The following is a 20,626-nucleotide window of genomic DNA, read 5'->3' as shown; positions in this document are numbered from 1 at the left end:
ATCTGATAACACTTGACAAAACTCAGTATTTCTAAATCTATAGTAAACAAATATTTATCCACGAAATAATGGAGTTACATATATACAAAATATTTAATTAAATAGCAAGTCTAGTGTCTGTCAGTTTTATGTTTATTTTTAACAAAGCATATTTAAATTAGAAGGCAGTAATGTTCAACATAGGTGCCCCACTAAAACTTACAAAATAGAAATAGACTTTTAGACTCTCTCAGGTAAATATAAATAATGGAGTTCTTCACACAGGTATAAGAAGAGTGATATTAGCATACCACTGTATAAATCATGGTATGTTTCTTTGTCCAGTAACAAGACATTTTACCTGTTTAGCATAACTATTTAAGGATGCATACCTATTTAAGGCTCTAACTTCATTTCTAAGGGTTATCGGTTGGCTTCTACAAATTCTACAGGTACCTGTCTCACTTGGAAGACTGTGAATTAGTATGAGTAAACTAATAGGATATACATACATCTATTTTAGGCCTATTAAGTCATTAAAAATAAACCTATTAAAATGTGATTATTGCACTATTAAAAAGAGAATACCATTTAAATACTTTGGATGTGTTCTACATTTTCAAATATATTGATTTGTTACAACACAGAACATGAAATGTACAATGTTTCTTTTGTATTTATTTTCTTACAAATATCTGTGCTTTAAAAAACAAAAATAAAATTTTCCAATTCACCTCATACAAGTACTGTAATGCAACCTCTTTATTATGAAATTTGAACTTAGAAATGTAGAATTATATTAAAAATAACTGTTCAACAATGTAAAACTATAGAGCCTACAAGTTCACTCAATCCTATAGAGTGTTCAGTCAGTCACACAGATGAGTTTGTTTACATTTTCAGGAGATAATGCTGCCCATGTCTTTTTTATAATGTCACATGAAAGTGAGAACAGACATTCACATGGCACCATTGTAGCTGGCACTGAAAGATATTTAGGTGCCAGATGTGGTAAAGATTCATATGTCCCTTCATGCGTCAAGCACCAGTCCAGAGGACATACATCCATGCTAATGAGGGGCTCTGCTTAATATCTATCCAAAGCAATGCAAACTGACATGTTCATCATCATCATGAGTCAGACGCTGTTGGCAGAGAGTTGATTTTCTTTTTCAGTGATTCAGACTGTAGTTTCCACATCTGAGTGTTGCTCTTTTAAGACTTCTGAAAGCATGTGCCACATGGTATTACTGCCATAAATATGAACTATATTGCAGAAAGTGGGTAAAACAGGAGACTTTCTCCACCAAGAAGTTCAGTCACAAATATAATTAATGCATTATTTTTTAATAAGCATCATCAGCATGGAAGCATCTTGTCTGGAACAGTGGCCAAAGCATGAAGGGGCATATGAATGTTTAACATACATGGCACGTAAATTCCTTGCAATGCCAGCTACAAAAGGGCCAAATGCCTGTTCTCTCTTCAGGTGAATTGTAAAAAAGAAACCAGCAGCATTATCTCCTGTAAATAAAAACAAACTTGTTTGTTTCAGTGATTGGCTGAAAAGGAGGAGTACTCAGTGGACTTGTAGGCTTCAAAGGTTTACATAGTTTTGTTTTTTAATGTAATTATGTAATAAAAAAATCTACAGTGTAAGTTGCATTTTCATGATAAAGTGATTGCTTTATGGTACTTGTATGAGATTAATTGGAAAAAAAATTCTTATCTATCATTTTTACAGTGCAAATATTTTTTTTTAAATAATATAAACTGAGAATTGTGTACTCTGTATTTTACAATGTAACAAATTAACATATTTGAAAACAGAAAAAAATCCAAAAATATTTAATAAATTTCAATTTGTATGCTATGGTTTAACCATGCGATTAAAACTAATTAATTGCTATTAATATTTTCATCATGATTTTCTGAGCTTATCACACGAGTTAACTGCAATTCATCAACAACCCTAATATACTTCCATTTTAATATATACAGTGCAAGTTGGAAGCAGTCTAAGGGTATGTCTACACAGCTGGGTTAAAGCTGAATTAAACTACACAACTTCAGCTGTATCAATTGCATAGCTGAAGTAAAAAAAGCTGAAATCTGCTTTTGACGCTGTCTACACAACAGAAAGTTGAAGGAACAACAGTCTTTCTTCGACTTCTCTTACTCCTCATGAAATGAGGGTTACCATGAGTTGAAGAAAGAAGTCCTCCAACTCAACATTATTTCAAAATAATGATGTGTAGTATAGACATGCAATGTATTATTTTGGAATAACATTAGTTATTCCAAAATAACACTGCTGTGTAGGTGCACCCTGATGATTTTCATAGACTGCAGAGTCCACTTAGGATATTTAGCACAATCCAAGACTCAATCCAAGGAGTCTAATTGTTTCCAAATACAGGCAGTCCCCGGGTTACGTACAAGAGAGGGACTGTAGGTTTGTTCTTAAGTTGAATCTGTATGTAAGAACTGGCGTCCAGATTCAGCCTGTTGAAACTGATCAGTGGCTGATTCCTGGAAGCCCGGGGCAGAGCACCTCTGCCTCGGGCTTCCTGTAGTCAGCCGCTGGTCAGTTTCAGCAGCGGCTGAATCTGGATGCCAGTTCCGACTTGTTCTTAAGTTGAATCTGTATGTAAGTCGGAACTGGCATCCAGATTCAGCCGCTACTGAAACTGACCAGCGGCTGACTACAGGAAGCCCGAGGCAGAGTTGCTCTGCCCCGGGCTTCCAGGAATCAGCCATTGATCAGTTTCAACAGGCTGAATCTGGACGCCAGTTCTTACATACAGATTCAACTTAAAAACCCCAGGCATCCCCAAGTCAGCTGCTGCTGAAACTGATCAGCGGCTGATTCCAGGAAGCCCGGGGCAGAGCAACTCTGCCTCCAGCTTCCTGTAGTCAGCGCTGGTCAGTTTCAGCAGCGGCTGACTTGGGGACGCCTGGGGCAGAGCAGCTTGGGTGCTGCTGGGTTGCTCCAGTAGCACCGCTCCTCGGCGCTACTGGACCAACCCAGCAGCACCCAAGCTGCTCTGCCCCAGGCGTCCTGATTCAGCCGCTGCTGAAACTGACCAGCAGTGGCTGAATCAGGACGCCTGGGGCAGAGCAGCTGGGGTGCTGCCAGGTTGGTCCAGTAGCACCCAGAGCGGCGCTACCGGACCAACCGGCAATGCCCCAGCTGCTGTACCACAGGCGTCTCAAGCAAAGCCGCGGAGCACGGGGGCAGCGGGACAGCTCAGACGCGCCACGGCTGTCCTGCTGCCCGCGTGCTCAGCGGCTTTGCTCCCCGTCTCCCTGGTCTGCTGGTTTCCAGCAGACCAGGGAGACGGGGAGCAAAGCCGAGCAAAGCCGCGGAGCACGCCGGCAGCGGGACAGCCTCGGCGCGTCTGGGCTGTCCGCTGCCTGTGTGCTCCGCAGCTTTGCTCTGCTTTGCTCCCCGTCTCCCTGGTCTGTTGGTCTCCAGCAGACCAGGGAAACGGGGAGCAAAGCTGCGGAACATGCCGGCAGTGGGACAGCTGCGGCGCGTCTGGGCTGTCCGCTGCCCGCGTGCTCCGCGGTTTTGCTCCCCGTCTCCCTGGTCTGCTGGAGACCAGCAGACCAGGGAGACGGGGAGCAAAGCCTCTGAGGACGCCGGCAGCGGGACAGCCGCGGCGCGTCTGGGCAGTCCGCTGCCCGCATGCTCCCCGGCTTTGCTCCCCGTTTCCCTGGTCTGGGGAGATGTGGAGCAAAGCCGCGGAGCACGCGGGCAGCAGACAGCCCAGACGCGCCACGGCTGTCCCGCTGCTGGCGTCCTCAGAGGCTTTGCTTCCCGTCTTCCTGGTCTGCTTGTCTTCAGCAGACCAGGGAGACAGGCAGCAAACCCCGTTCGTAACTGCGGATCCGACATAAGTCGGATCTGCGTAACTCGGGGACTGCCTGTACAGTCTGCATTTAGATGGCACAGTGGAAGAGTACATTTAGAAGAGCCTGACACACAAAAAGGATTCTCTCTACTTTTTATCTGATGAAACAGGAAAGCATGGAGGAAAGAAGTCTAGTATTGCTGTCCTAATACCTATCAACTAATCCAGAAAAACTTATGATCAGATAATTAAAAAAAGAAATAGCTTTCTGGTGCTACAATACTTCATTGTTTTTCCTTTACATATAAATAACCTATCTATCATTCTAGCCAAACTTTATGGTTTGTGGTTGTTAGTTTTGACACAGAATCCAAACAAATTAAAGATTTCTACCTATTTCACTTTATGGCACTCAATGTCAAGTTAATTATAAAAAAAATAAAATCTGTACACGCACACACACAAATTCCATAACTGACAAACAAAAACAAAGAGGAAACTGTTCACAGTAAAGAAAAATTTAGATTATGATCATGAAGTCTTAGAAATTTGCAATGACTTTTGCAATGCTGCCAACAGGGTCAATAACAAAGTTAGACCATTTTAATAATAGCAGCACAATTTCAGAAATATTTAGTAAGGAAGTTTTATCACTGTTTATCACCAATCATGTGACTCTAAATCTAAAAAAAAACTGATTATAAAAAGTTAAAACTTCAGTCGTATAACTTTCACCATTATGGTGACTTAAGAAAACCTAATAATTTCTTGGTGACAATATTCCATAAAACCGGTAAAAATTATTTGCAAACTTCATTTTTACTTTACATAAAAATAAAAAGCCATGTCCTATTAATCCTAAATAACCTTATATACACACATTTAAAGCTATGTATTTTTTGGACCACTATTTCAGAAAAATCCTATAGATCTTTTATTTTACTAGGCTAAAGTCAGATTTAAACTGTGGTTTCTATACTATATGCATTATTTATAAACTCCTTCAGGCAGAAACCCCAAACATTTCATCTTCATAGCATCAAATAACAAAATGCTTTATATAGCAGCCATTTTTTCTTAGTGCCATCCCCTTAATTTACATAAACTAGTATTTCTGATTATAAATTTCTTATAAATGTCTTATTTTAGAAAATAAAAATTATATTCATGAAGAATATTCAACCTTTAAGAATGTTAATAAAATTATTTAAATAAAATAACTAATTTTGACTTGAGCACATTTCTCTTTTTATTCACTATTTTAAAGATACTGTTTACTTTGAATTGCTAATACATCTTCATAAAAAAATCTTTGTATATCCTAAACACTAGTAAATTTAAATGATATGTTTCCTTATATCCTCAAAAATGGTATTTTATTTGTTCAGAAATACTTCAAAAGCAGGCATACTGGTTTGGGAAGCCAAATTACATAACGCAAGCCAACAAAATTAGAAAGATACAATGTTTGATACAACTAAACTTTAATAAATATTATATATTAGTTCACATACGTATGAACAAACACACACTTGAGCTCATAAAATGGACAAATGAATTAAAATTGCCCTTCTGACTTTATGAAATTCCTTAAGCAGAGTGTCTACGTCTCTAGCTTTGTAATCAACATCAGCTTGGGTAACATATGATATACAACAAATCAAAGAAAATAGGTAGAGCATTAGTGGCAAAAGACTTAAAAATCGTACACAGGAGCCTAAGAAGAGTCAAATTTACATCCACTTACAGCATCACAATTCTCAACTGGCAGATTTGTTTTCAGGGCACTTCTTTTCTTTAGAGAATTTTTTTTTCCATGTGCAAAAAACTGTCTGGTTACTTTATGGGGAAAATTGACAGGATACTTGGACCAAGCTCTGGCTTCAAGATTAAACTAGATGGGTTTATGAAGGGGATGGTTTGATAAGATAACATGATCTTGGTAACTAATTGACCATTCATTATCAGTGGTAAATGGGTCAATGGAGGGATGATAGGAGTTACTATAGAGAACTTTCTGGGTGTCTGGCTGGTGAGTCTTGCCCACATGCTCAGGGTTTAGCTGATCATTATATTTGGGGTCGGGAAGGAATTTTCCTCCAGGGTAGATTGGCAGAGGCCCTGGAGGTTTTTCGCCTTCCTCTGTAGCATGGGGTACAGATCACAGCTGGAGGATTCTCTGCATCTTGGGGTCTTCAAACTATTTGAAGGCTTCAATATCTGAGATATAGGTGAGAGGATTATTCTAGGAGGGGGTGGGTGAGATTCTGTGGCCTGCATTGTGCAGGGGGTCAGGCTAGATGATCATAATGGTCCCTTCTGACCTTAAAGTCTATGAGTCAGAACTAGAGGGGACACACACTAAGGCTATTTCTACACTTGAATGCAACAAGAAGCTGTAGTATATCAGTTTAAACATTACAGCAGTGGGTGGGTTCTTCCATTACTATAATAAATCTACCTCTGCAAGAGAGTTCTTTTGTTGACCTTGTGCTATTTAGATAGGGGGCTTAGATTGGCTTCACTGTCTCAGTAGTGTGAATTTTTCACACCACCTAAAAAAATGTAGCTTGATTGTACCTATCTTTGTAGAGTACAACAGCCCTAAATATTTATTGTTTGAATTTAAACCATTGATGGTAACCGAGGTTTTGGGAACCAGCCCATAACCTTTCTTCTGCATCCATGTATTCCTAGCACATAAGATTGGTGGTGAAGACCTGGGTCTACTGAGTAAGGAGACAAATTTCTTACCCGAATTTCCTTTTAGCAGCTTTTGGATTAATATTCTTTACCTATAGAATTCAGAGGTAGTCCAGTGTTGTTGGAGGCTCCAGGACTAAGCGTACCCTAGTGCACAGGCCACATTAAAGCTATGTCTAATCTTTCTGGAGCGCACACACAGACACTACGTGAGTACCTACAAGATGCAGTGAAAGGCATGCTGTCTCCACATAGGTTATTGTGATGTTCACCTACACTGAAAGTCTCTGGCTGCCCCCTGAAGCTGGAATCTTTCACCATGATACAAATAAGCTTTGGCAACGAGCAGGCAGCAAGGAAAGGTTCCTGGCAGGTGCAAGGCAGCAGAACATAGTGCTAAAAACAGCTGTCTAGAAAGCTTGTGTAGGGTATATATCCTTGAAGTTCAGGTATGCAGGACACTACTTACCTACAGGGATGTTAAAATGTGTTTATTTTTACTAGGGGGCTGTGCCCTCTGGTCACTGCGCCCGCCAACTCTCCTATCAGAGGGTAGGGCAACCGCGGCTCTCCCCTCCCGGTTTCCCCTATCCCCCTGCCTCCTCCCCCCACTGATCCAACATCTCCCCTGTGCAGTCCTGCCTGCGCTGCTCACTATCCCAGCCCTGCCTGCAGAGCCTAGGGCAGTCCATCCACCCGCTGGGAGTGGAAGGGAAAGAGCAGACACGTCAGTGTGGCGGCTCTCCCGGACAGCTCAGGGGTGCTCTGGCAGCCATGGTAAGTATAGCTGCTGAAAAGGGGGTGAGTCTCTGTGGGGGGCAGCCAGACTCTGGGGGCTCGTCTACACTGGCCCCTTTTCCGGAAGGGGCATGTAAATTTCATGAGTCGTAGTAGGGAAATGCGCGGGGGATTTAAATATCCCCCGCGGCATTTAAATAAAAATGTCCGCCGCTTTTTTCCGGCTTTTAAAAAAGCCGGAAAAGAGCGTCTACACTGGCCCCGATCCTCCGGAAAAAGTGCCCTTTTCCGGAGGATCTTATTCCTACTTTGAATAAGTAGGAATAAGATCCTCCGGAAAAGGGCACTTTTTCCGGAGGATCGGGGCCAGTGTAGACGCTCTTTTCCGGCTTTTTTAAAAGCCGGAAAAAAGCGGCGGACATTTTTATTTAAATGCCGCGGGGGATATTTAAATCCCCCGCGCATTTCCCTACTACGACTCATGAAATTTACATGCCCCTTCCGGAAAAGGGGCCAGTGTAGACGTAGCCTGGGTGGTCAGGCACCACGCTCGAGCTCCCCAAGAGCTTGGCAGTGGGGGAGCCCCCAAGAGCCCACTGCTGACACACAAGCCTAGGTGGGGGCCTCCATCCTAGCGCCTGTCCCCGGTATGCTCTCCCAAGCACAGCACATCCCGCTACTGTGCTACTGTGCCATGCTACTGTGCCATGTTTCTTGGCATTGGAAGCCCTGTGGGGTGGGGCTGCAGGAAGGGGAGTAGAGGCTTGGTTTAAAATATCAAGTCCAAGTGGCGAGGGGAAGCAGCAAGGTCAGGCTCAAGTTAAGAGGGGGAGAGACACACACAAGGCAGGCAGGATGCAGTGTGACATGATGACTTCTCTGTCGTCCCACAGGAAAAACTTTTAATATATAGAAAGATAAATTTGTAAACCACTGAAATTTTCAATGATTACACATTTACATGAGGGAAGCAGGCAGTAGCCAGTGTTCACGGGAAACAAGCTTTTAAGCTGGCTCTCCATGCACACCAGCTCCCGCCTCCCTCCCCTCCTCTGATACAGAGGCGTGCAGGGAGCCTGCTTCTGTGGGAGGAAGCAGTGCGCAACGCTAAGGGGGAAGGGGCAGGCAGCTCTGCGGGAGCCAGCACATGCAAGGAGCTGGCTTAAAAGCCAATTCCCAACACACACCAGCTCCTGCCTCTGATATAACAACAATATAAATCAAGGCTTTATGGGGTAAACAACCCATTATACCTGGGGCGGGAAACCTTTTTTGGGTCAGAGGCCACTGACACAAAATAATAATAATAATAATAATAATAATAATAATAATCAGTCGGGGACCATACACACGCGAAGCAAAAAAAACCTCACAACTGGAGTGAACTCTATATGCTTTGATGTATCTTTAGATGACAAGGAATGTCCATTAATATTAAGCCTTCCATAGGAATGCTAAAGGTTAAAACAAAACGTTGAAAAATATTTCCCAGGAATTATGGAAAGAAGAACTTACTGGAGCTATAAGAGTAGTCTTTTCCTCACAATTACATCAGTAGATATACAGGTAGTGTAGATGCAGAAATTGCTTCCAAAGTCTGACTTTCAAGAGCTAACGTAGACTAGAAAGACTTGGCAAAGGCTTGTCTTCTCTGGTGTCCTGATTTAACTTGGCAACTAATGATACTCAAATGAAAAGTGCTATGTACCTATCCATAAAGAATGCATTTAGGGCTGATATCCACATATCTATGATGCTTGCCAATTACCTATTCTCAAGTTTTGGTTCTTTGCAAAACTTTAACATCATGGTAAAATTGTGTTCAGATCCATGACAATTTTGATTTATGGGTAGGTGAGCAATTATCTGCATTGGGCTTGGTTTTGAACTATTAGGGGATATGAATCCTTTCCAGTATTGATGGGCTTATTTCTCTAGACAGGGCAATGACTGGCTAGATGTGTATACTGTGGAGCCTGCTTTGCTGTTACTACCTGCCATTCCTTTTAGAGTCTGGGTACAAAAGGTGGATTGTTTTGTCTTTATCATGCTGAGAATTTTGTTGCTGGGGGGGGGGGTGTGTGAAATTTTGCCTCAGTTTCTTTGGAAGCTTCTGCTTCTCTTTTTTCCCTCTGCTACTATCATAATTCCTTCAACATACCTTGAGTTGACACGGTGGCTTTGACAATAAGGATTAAAGCCTCTCAGCAATCCCAGAAGTCCCGATCATGCTCTGCCACTACCTGGGTACCATCACTGCCCAGTTTGCTGCAGCCCTGCTGCTACCAGAGTCACCGAGCTACGCCAGGCTCCCAGCTTCTGGCCATTCTGCTCCAGGACACTCTCATTCAGGAACATCTGTGGTCATGCCAGACCACGGATGTTGTTGGATCAGAGAATCCCAAATTTGGGAAGTGCAATCTGATATAGGCTTTTCCCAACATGAATACACTGATAATCTACAGTCAATATCCCGAACTTCAGATGCAGAAATGATACATGCATACAAATAGGAGAATCATATTCAGTAGATTACCTCCTTTCAAAGGATCTCACATTAAGTTTCTCACATAAAGCACATGCCAGTTATAAATATATGGAGCTATACCTATCTCATAGAGCTGGAAGGCACCTTGAGAAGTCATCAAGTCCAGTCCCCTGCACTTATGGCAAGACCAAATACCATCCCTGACAAATTTGCCCCGATCCCTAAATGGCCCCCTCAAGGACTGAACTCATAACCCTGGGTTTAGCAGGCCAATGCTCAAACCACTGAGTCATCCCTCCCCCAGAAAGAACATGGAATGCCCCCCTCACAATGTCCTTCTCTTTGTCATGAAGATTTACACAGGTTTAAGTCCTTACGCTCCACACACACCAGCTCTCCTAACTTTGACCACATCGGGAAGAGATTCTTTACCTTCGGGATAGTTTTAGATGAAGATGGCTTGCTCTTATGTGTAGCACTGTCCATTTGCTCTTCTACGAAGCCTTTTCCTTCAGTTTATCAGTCTTAGCCTCCATTCCTAAGATCATGCTCAGAAAGATGCTGGACACTTAGGAGAGACTGATGTATTAGGAGACAGATCCAAAGCCAAGCTCTGGTTTGGAGTTGATTATATTTTCTATGAGAGGTTTTCTGAATGCCAGTACAAATGAAGCATGTGGCAGAAATATTAACCTCATCCAAGCAATAGATACAGAGCTGATGTTAGTTGCACATTGAAAAGGAGAGAAAACAGGAAATGCAGTTTTTGAACCGAGACATTGAGCATAATCCCAGACTTCTTGGGGAACAAAAAAATCCCTGCTTGGGGAAGAAAATGTAAAAAAACCCACTGGCTATGTCTAGACTGACATGGTTTTCCGCAAATGCTTTTAACGGAAAAGTTTTTCCGTTAAAAGCATTTGTGGAAAAGAGCGTCTAGATTGGCATGGATGTTTTTCCACAAAAGCACTTTTTGTGGAAAAGCATCTGTGCCAATCTAGACGCAGTTTTGCACAAGAAAGCCCCGATTGCCATTTTCGCCATCGGGGCTTTTTTGCACAAAACAGTTTTTAGCTGTCTACACTGGCCCTCTTGTGCAAAAACATTTCTGGAAAAGGGTTTTTGCCCGAACAGGAACGCCAAAGCATTTACACAAGAAGCACTGATTTCGGACAGTAGAACATCAGTGCTTTTGCGCAAAATCAAGCGGCCAGTGTAGACAGCTGGCAAGTTTTTGCGAAAAACTTGCCAGTCTAGACGCAGCCACTAAGTATACTATGCATGTAGACCAAGTATTGTCAAACTTCAGAGACCCCCTTCTGACAATAAAAGGGGGGGGGGGGGAATCAAAGTTTAAGCCTGCCGAAACCATGCTTCCCCGGGCCTGGGAAACAAAAATCAAAGCCTGAGCCTCTCTACTCTGAGTGGGGGAACCAAAGCAGAATTCAAGGGCTTTAGCCCAGGCCTGACGTCCTAGGGCTTCAGCTTTGGACCAAGGCACTACCAACTCTGAGCCTGGTGAACTCTCCACTTCAGGGTCTCAAACAACACACAGTTTAAGAACCACTAATGTACACTATGATTTAAAGATGCTACTAAAACTAACTGTATAAAATATCTTACAGAAATGACGCAGTAAAAAAGGTTCTGGGGATGCAGAAGATTCTGACTCCGATGAGGCAGCTCTAAGAAGAAACTAGAGAGGTACTGGCCTGCACCACTTTATGTCCAAGTTCAGAGCACAAGGAGAGGCTATGGTATGAGGGCCAACAGATATTCTACGCAAAATATTCCTAACTCAGGCACATGGTGGGCATGCATATCCCACATGTGTAATACACTTAGAGACAATCACTGAAAAAAGTGAAATAGTAAACATTGCTCAGTTTTGTTCTTTGGTGCTCACAGGGCCACCACTACCAATATACAAAATACACAGTTATGCAGGGCGCTATGCAATTTGGTGTCCTGCACAGCCTCCATCCCCTGGCCCCGCAGAAGACTGGGCCCAGTCGCTGCCCACCAAGCTTTGGAGAAAGCACTGCTTCTCTCCAGCCAGCAGTGCAGCCATCAGCTGCTCCTTGAGTCCTCCAGCTTGCAAGGTCAAACTGCTCACCGCCAACTGTGTCTTCTGCACACTTGACTGAAGCTTCAGGTGATCAGCCTGTCCCTGCTGTGCCCCTACAACCCACAGTTTCCCCTTGTGGAGTGGGTCAGGTGCAGGTGTTGGGCTGCATAGGGCACTAGCATTGTTGGGGATGGCCCTGGGTGTTGGGTATATTATAGGTAGAGCGCCATTACAGGCTGTTGACTGTTATGTTTTGGTTTTATGTTTGAGGAATTTTGTTTTATTTTGTCAGGGGAGGCTGTTGGGTGAGTGGGTCATGTTCTGCTCCCAGGTAAAATGAGAGAGTTGAATCATGCCCCCAGTAGGACTGAGGAGTTGCAGAACAAGCATAACTTGCATTAATCCCATAGCATCAGCTCCTCTCCTATGGGGGGGTTAGTCCAGCTCCTCATGCTGAGCATTGTAACCTGGCATACCGGTTCACAGAGTTTCTCAGATTTGACCCAAATGTCCAACCATTATGACGGGGAAGAGAGGCCAGTATAAATGTGAGTGAACAGTACTTTAACTCTGTAGGCCACGTGATGACAACTAAAAATGGCATCTGGACCCAGCCCTGTATGACAGGAGCCGCCATTGAGGGGTACATGTTTTATTTTATAGATTGTGAAATAACATGAAAACCAATTGCAAAAAAACAAACAAACAGTCTTGCATAGTCTCTATTCAAAGCCAAGTCAATGTTTCACTTCACAAATTATATTTTATAAGCACAAAATTGAATTTTAAAAAACTACAAACTATTTCAGTTAAAACAGGAAAATACACACAATCGTCTGCCCCGAACATAGTTTTTAAAATCCTACCACCAATTAAACCTTGAGCTTTTCCTCGCCCCTCTTACTAGCAACAGTATTTTCTTACTCCCGCACAGCTGCTGAGCTAATGTCACAGATTTCCAACAACTAAGAACCCCATTTCTTTTGCATTATTTTTTTAACAAAAGCAGCTAATCTGAATTATAGGTTACAAACTCTGAGATTCTACCATTTGCTGCTCTCACTTTTAAACCAAATGTATCCTTGTTTTCATGTTCCATACTTGCACAAGCGGGACTAAAATATATTACTACAGTGTTGACTTCACCTACACAATGTACTGAACATGAAGATTACCTTATCACAGAAAAGCAAACATACTATCCAATATGTAAGATATGTAAAAAACCATCATAACCTTTTCAAGCAAGAAGCATGACTTTCATCTGAGCTCTAGTTGTGCTGAAGTAGTTTCATTTATGGGGAATATTAAACGTTGCAGAGTTAAGATATTTCCAGTTCAGAGGTCTGGATGATGTGAAGAACTCAGAGTAAACCTCAAACAGCCCATGCAGACATCCCAGAGTTGATTTAAGATAATGAAAACTGTGATGTGCAAAATAACATTAAAAAAAAACCAAGCTATGCTCTATAATATCAATATTAATATTTTAAATAGGAAAGTGAAGGAGAAACATTTGGTAGGAAAGGGTCAGACAATCAGTCATATTTTGAAAAACAGAATGACCACATTTTTAGGATAAGCAGAAACTCCACAAGTTCAGATCAGATCTACATTCATGTGCCACTATAGCAGCCACCTCAGCTACACAATTAGGTTTGCCAGCAGCAAATAAACTATGGATGTACATACCCATTAAAACAATCAGTTAAATGATAAAAATATCATTTAACCAGTTAACTGTTGGAGGGCTAGTGCAGAGCAGCTGGGGCCCTCCAGGGCTGCTGTCCCACTGCATCTATGGAGCAGAGAACCTGCCTACCAGGCACAGTAAGACCACCACAGCAGGGGTCCCGCCGCTAGCTTGCTCCAGGCAGGGGGCTCCTTGAGCTCGACCCTCCATGGTGCTGACGAACGCACTGCACCATAGGTGGAGGGCTGCTCTAGCCTGGCCCTTCATAGCTAGGGTCCTGCTGGCTGAGTCCACCACAGTTTGGACAGCTCCCATTAACCAATTACTAAGTAAGCATGCCAGTTAGGCTAAAACTTACCAGGTAACTGATTAACTTTTTGCATCCCTACCAGAAACTTCAAAACAAACTGCTTTTTTGATACAACTGTGGCTGGAATTTTCAGGAGCACAATGTCTAATACACTGACAGAATTCACTAATCTCTTTCTGCTTTCTCACAGATGAGTGACAATATGCAAAGGAAGCTATTCTGCTGAATTTTATGCAATAACCATATTTCTAACCTAGAGTGGGTATGAAATCAGAAAAGGTGACTAATGTTATGTTATTAGTCAACAGCTTGCTATAAACAGTAACATGACAATTTTCATAGGGCACTGATAAAAGAATAACATGAGAGGGGGGTCTGAGTAATGAGCCCCTATCAGAATTAAGATCTGGCACTGCTGTTGCCCTGAAATAATTAAATGTGTAATAAGCCAGCTTTAGCTAAGATAAAGAAGATAAAAGAATAGGAACAAAGTGATTCATTTGGGGATATCTAAAAATTAGTTTGACTCAGTTTAACACGAAACTGCCCAGTCTACTTTCTGACTTTTGGAATCTGCGTATTTAATAAAATACACTGGAGTCTCAAAACTTCAAAAGAATAACTGTAGCTCAATGAATAGCGTGTTGATTTTCTAAGAAACTAAAGCAGCTAGTTTTCTTATGCCACCATTATAAAAGATTTGGTAAGATTCTAATCAAATACTCACACCTACCCACTCTGGTTTTCTACAATTTCTTAGTAGCAGATGCAGGGGATTACGATTGTGCAGGCTGCAGATCTACTTCCTCAGATAATCCAAAGTTTTCCTTTTAGACAAACTGTATGTGCTTGAACTTAACCTGAACATGTGTGATGGAGGTTTGGTTTTAAAACACTCAAAACTCAGAAATAACTATTTTGCTGGATATATACACTAATCTAAATAAATACAAGACTTTTCTTATTTTGCCTTCATATTTCATACAATTTTATTGAAAATTAGCTGATTTTGGGGGGGGGGGGAGGATCAGAATATTTGGGTGATAGCAAATTTCAGGTGATCCCTTCTACATGACAACATCGTACAGATTTGCATAGACACTGCCTCATCAAATATCTTAGATTTGTTAATTTTCGTTTCAGCTGTAGGACTCAGCTTTTACTGGCTTCTTAAATCTTAATTTCTATAGTCTCTAAACAGTTCTAACTTTAGCATACAGTAAAAATAAAAGTTCTCAATTTCTAATTCAAGTCATTTTGCATTGTTTTACAATTGTGTGCCAAACCTACATTATTTATTTATATATATATATACTCCATACCTCATCTCTCAGATACTGGATCTTACACCTTGGATCAAGTGCTGCCTATAACCATCTTCAGAAACCTCAGATTGGTACCTTATTTAAATTTTGTCACATGTGCAGTGAAAGTATTATTAATATGAACAACTTGTAGTGAGTTATCAAAGACTGTTAAAACATGAAATATATGGCAGAATATAGGTAAAAGAGTAGGAGGCTTATAGTTCTTCCAAGGTGTTGAGTGACAAATTTAATTAACACATTATTTGTTTAACAAGTATCACCAGCAGTGAGGCATTAACGTTTAGCATATCTGGCATGTAAATATCTTGCAATGCCAGCTACAAAAGTGCCATGTGAGCACCTGTTTTCAATTTCAGGTAACACTGTAAATAAGAAGCTGGAAGCATTCTCTCTTGTAAATGTAAAGATGTTTTTCTTAAATAGCTGAGAAGTACATTTTATTTTAATTCTGATAAGATCTATTAGGATAGAAATCTAGTATCATTTCCTCTATGGTAATAGTTCTGCTGGTATATTTTAGCATGTCACTCTTGTAAAAGTACTTGAAGCTAGTTTTTCCACTCATCTCTTGAAGAATGGGATAGCTAAAATCAAGCTGAATTAAACTTGTTCAGATAATATTTTTGTTGCCTAGTCCTTTTTTAATTATAGTAATCATTTCAAATGTGCCTGTATCCTTCCAGATTGTTTAGAATAATTTAAATATAAACAAATAATTTTGCTTGGATGGAGATGAAGAAAAATAAAACCAATTACCATTAAAACGTAAAAAGGGAACCCTATATTGGAATACTGTATAATGTGGAGGGATTCTACCAATTTAAACTTAATCTCAGTATAATCTTTATCCCTGTCATATTCATCAAAAACAGTAGAAGAGCCTCGATTTTAACATTGATTTAAAAAAAATAAACCACCCTGCAAACCAAGACCTCTAGATTTAATTCTTTTAGATTATTTTTCTTTAAAGTCTCACTAGGTTTTCGCCTTTATCTGACTTGTTCACATCCATCCCTCCATGAATGCAAGTCAAGCCCGCACCATATATTAGGTTTTAGAAGTTTCAACATCTCAATCTGCTCAAAATTTTCCAATTTCACAAACTTCAACTTTATCACATCAAGAAATGAGCTTTAATGCTGATGGTTGCTCTTCCCATTTTTAGTCACTGCAGCTTCTATTACCATCGTGATATTTTTTGTACCCTTAATATAGTACCACTTCTCAGGGATTCCCAAGTATTGGCAATAACAAGCAAAACAAGACAGTAAATTAAACTCATAATAATTCTGAGCAACACAGGAGATTGAAGATTAGTTATGATTTTTTTTAAACAAATGGTTCAAAAACATTTTTTCTTAGTCTATTAAATATATTGTATAAAGGAACACATTTTCCTCTAATAAAAAGCATATCAGCTTTCAGTTAATAAGGATTTTGTACATGGTAGAGTGATTTAAATCACAGCAATTTAAATAACCATTGTTTAAATCAGCAAACAGGAAATACTGATTTAAACCACTGATCTTAATTTTGTATTTCATTTATAATTTAATTATTTTCCTAAACAGAAGGCAATAGGTTGATTCTCATGGTGGGTAGCCATTAAAGCATGGTAATCTGCAATAATCTATAGCCTTTACATTAAATTGGTAGCTTTTAACTAACCAGGCAGATACACAGTACACATTTTCCTGTGTGCATACTTCTTCATTTTGTGAGATAACAAAAACTCCTAAAACACTGAATCTGAATAAATAGGGTTTTTATTATCTCACAAAAAACGATGAAGTGTACCATTCTAATTTACTAAATCATTATTTCTTTACTTGTGAATTCTGCAGACCTGCACTAGGATAGAAACTGGAATTCAATTAAAACATACAAAATCAGTATTAAAAACACTCACACTCCTGATTTTTTGAAAGCTACAATTTTTTAAATAAATTCTATTTTGAGATGTACTGCTCTTGGCCATTCCATTCTAGGTGCACAGTGTCCAAGTCCAGTATTCCTAGGGCCTGCAGTGGCACTCCTTGAGTGTCATACTCACTGGTGTATCAGGCACTTTCAGTTCCTTCTTGATGACAACTCCAAGGAGGACAAGTAATGGAATGGGACTTTGCCGTCGTAGGATGGATGAAGAAATACTGCCCTGGAATGGGGGATGCAGTGGCAACGTGTCTGCCAGCTGAACCTTAATAAAAGAGAGGGACAATTCTTGGAGCTTGAGATCAAGTAAGTAATCCAGGATGCCCTACCACAGGCTCTGAAAGGCCTGAAGGTACTGGTTGAGGCCCATTTAGCCAAGTAGGTTGTCCTGAGGAGGGTTTCATGATGGCCAGCAAAATCTATTGAACACAGGGACAAGTACACCCACTCCGACACTTAGCCACACAGCAGCACCACTAGGCTCAGATGCAGTAGGCTGCTGTGGTGCTGAGATACTAGATCCAACTGAAAAGGCCATGAAACAGGGTGGCTGCTGAAAGGCTCAGCAGGATGCTGAACCAGTGCTGATGGGCCATACAAGGGTTACAAGGATAACCCTCACTCTATCCTGATTGATTTTCACCAGGACTTTGTGGATTAGTGGCACCAATGGAAAAACATACATTGGCACCCACAACCAAGGGATGAAAAAGGCATCCAAAAGGGAACCTTTATACAGATATTAGAGGGAATAAAATATGTGGCACTTCCTATTTTGCCTAGATGCAAAAAGATCCACTTGGAGAGTTTGACACCTTTGGAAGATTATGTAGGGCACCTCCAAATGGAGTGACCCTTCATAGCCAGATGAGATGGCCCTGCTAAGGTGATCTGCTCAGACATTCTTGGAGCCAGGTAGGTGGACAATGACCAGATGAATGGCATGTTACACACAAAAACCCCAAAGGCTGAGTGCCTCATGACAAAGAACAGCCCTGCCTGTTGTTGTAATACATCTCAGATGTACTGTCCTGTGCTCCCTGATTTTGATATCGTGGTCTAGGTCATCCCATAGCCAGTGGCCTTGGTTACTGAGGTCCCCTAAATGGGCTACCCAGCCTATATCTGAAGTGTGGAAACCCTGGGTTAGAGACAGAGATGGGGTTGCAAAGGAACTCCCTGCAGCAACAACTTGGGATGCAACCAGTGGTACAGGGACAATATGACATGGTTTAGCACTCTGACCACCCAGTCTACCGAGGCCAGCCATGTTTGGAGAGGCCATAGATGAAGCCTCAAAGTCATCAGGTGGGCTGACCCTTGAGAAGCTGGTCATCACCTTGATAGGGGACAAAGAATATCATGGGAGAAGGACCCTTTTCTACAAAGTAAGATAGTTCAGTGGTGGGCACAGCCTCCTGCAGTTACAGCTTCTGGATGTGCCATCAGTGCAAGCTGCTGTGCTATGAAACAGCAATCAAGGAGTGGAGCAAAAAGGATATAGCCATGATAGGAACCCCCTCTGCTTTCCAACACCACTACTCTGTGGGACACTGACCCAACTGCTACTGCACTGACATTGTTGATGCAGGCTTGGTTACCCCTCTCTCAATGCTGAGGTATAGGGGATAGGCTAAAGTGACCTGCATTCCCAGAGATACCTCCTTTTGGAGGCCACCGAGAGAGCCTGTAGACAACTGAGTGTGCTTACAGAACACCAATAATGGTAATGGGCATAGGAGGTCTGGTACCGATGGTGTGGAAACCAGAGACAGTGCTGAGACTCTCAGAAGCACGAAAGAGAACACTCCCATGACAATGGAAACCTGGATCCATGATGATACAATCAGCAAAAAGGCAATATGTGCCAGTAGTAAGGAGACCAGTGCCCCCGTCAGTGATGAATGTCAAGACAGAAGTCTGGCAACCACTAGTGAGCACCCAATGATCTTGACAGTGGCTCCAGCAACCATCAGCACAGATGTGGAAAGCACCTCATCACCTCTGGGGACCAGTGGCACTCACTGCTCTATGGGGAGCCTTATAATCTGGTTTGCTCTCTCTGGGAGCCTTCACTGAGGCCTGTAGCACCTTTTGTGCTAGCGGCATGGGCAGAGACCTGCTTCTCAATCAGGAGAGTACATGAGGGCATTGGTGCCAGCATGAGAAATGTTTCAATACTGCTCACAGGAGTCGAAGGAGGGCCTTTCAGGGGGCTAATGACCCCAACCAGAGAAGGCTGACTGGGGCATCTAGGTAGGGAGACAGCCGAAGGCAGGTCCTTTGCCTGCTATCACCTGGCTCTTCTTTTTCAGTGCCAACAATGGGGAGTGGTGCCAGTAGAGCCTGGTGCTGGAGGTGCACTTTGCACTGATGCCAAAGTGCTCAGTGACTCATGCTGAGAGGCTCTGGATGCCAGATAGAGGGTGGACTCCATAAGAGGAGCTTGGAATTGAATATCCTGCTCTCTTTTTGTCCAAGGCTGAAAGCTCATACAGATACGGCACTTATCTTTGATGTGTGCCTCCTCTAAGCACATGAGATAGCTGCTGTGGGTAGGAGAGAGGGTGCCATTAAGAGCCATAGGCTTCTTGCAGTCTGTACAGGGTTTAAATCTCATAGATTGGGGCATGCCCCAGCAATGACAAAGTCCCGCAACTCCGCAATTACTAACACGAACTACTAGGAACAAGGCCTTAAGGCATGAAGTCCACGACGAAAAAAAATGCTAGCTCTTGCAAGCAAGGGATGTTGCTTTAAGCACACATCACAGGTGGTAAAAAGGGACTAAGAGGGTGTGAGGCAGGCTGCACCTAATATATCAGCACGAGTGTGGCATGGCATTATGGCTGACCCTACAGATATCACTAAGGCAAAAATTTCCCATTGCCATTTCCTACTAAGGCAAATATTTCCCATTTCTAGAATATGTGCACACCTAGAATGAAATCAATATGAGCAAGCACTTAAATAAGAAAACTTTCCTGTTCTTTCAACTCCCAACCTGTTTCTAAACTTTGAATGGACTAGTCATTTACCTGAACTACTTGAATAAACTGAAAGATCCTTTCTCCACTTGCAGAATAGGTGAGTGCTCTCAAAAGCTGCTTTAGCACTTTAAAAGCTCTTATTCTATTTGCTCAGCTGGTGACTTCTAACAGTTCAGCATTTTCACTTTCTTTAAATCTTTGGCAGACATGTACTTAATAATAATCTTTACTTTAAATGATTTTAATAGATTATGTTTAAGACTTAACAGAGGTTGTCAATTTCAAATTTAACTTTTAAAAGGTTAATTTTAAAAAAATAAACCTCTATTTACATTTAAAAAAAAATTAGGAATATGGCATAGTTTCCATATGAGACATTTATAAAACTAGGACTTATCTTGTAAAAGGAACAACTAAGATGGATATGACAGAGGTCTATAAAATTATGCCTGGGGTGGACTAAGTAAATAAAGAAATGTTATTTACTTTTTTCATAACACAAGAACTAGGGGTCACCAAATACAATTAATATGCAGCAGA

The 20,626-nt window shown here is 41.6% G+C and overlaps 1 protein-coding gene across 4 annotated transcripts in view; it reads right to left on the bottom strand.

The window, feature by feature from the left end:
* PRIM2 (DNA primase subunit 2) overlaps positions 1-20,626 on the bottom strand; it is a 219,443-nt gene that overhangs the window by 98,544 nt on the left and 100,273 nt on the right. The gene's annotated exons all lie outside the window — the stretch shown is intronic.

The sequence above is a fragment of the Pelodiscus sinensis genome, chromosome 3 (assembly GCF_052426305.1).
Source record: "Pelodiscus sinensis isolate ZL-2025 chromosome 3, ASM5242630v1, whole genome shotgun sequence".
NCBI classification, from domain to species: Eukaryota; Metazoa; Chordata; order Testudines; family Trionychidae; genus Pelodiscus; species Pelodiscus sinensis.
This window is presented reverse-complemented; position numbering and strand designations above follow the sequence as displayed.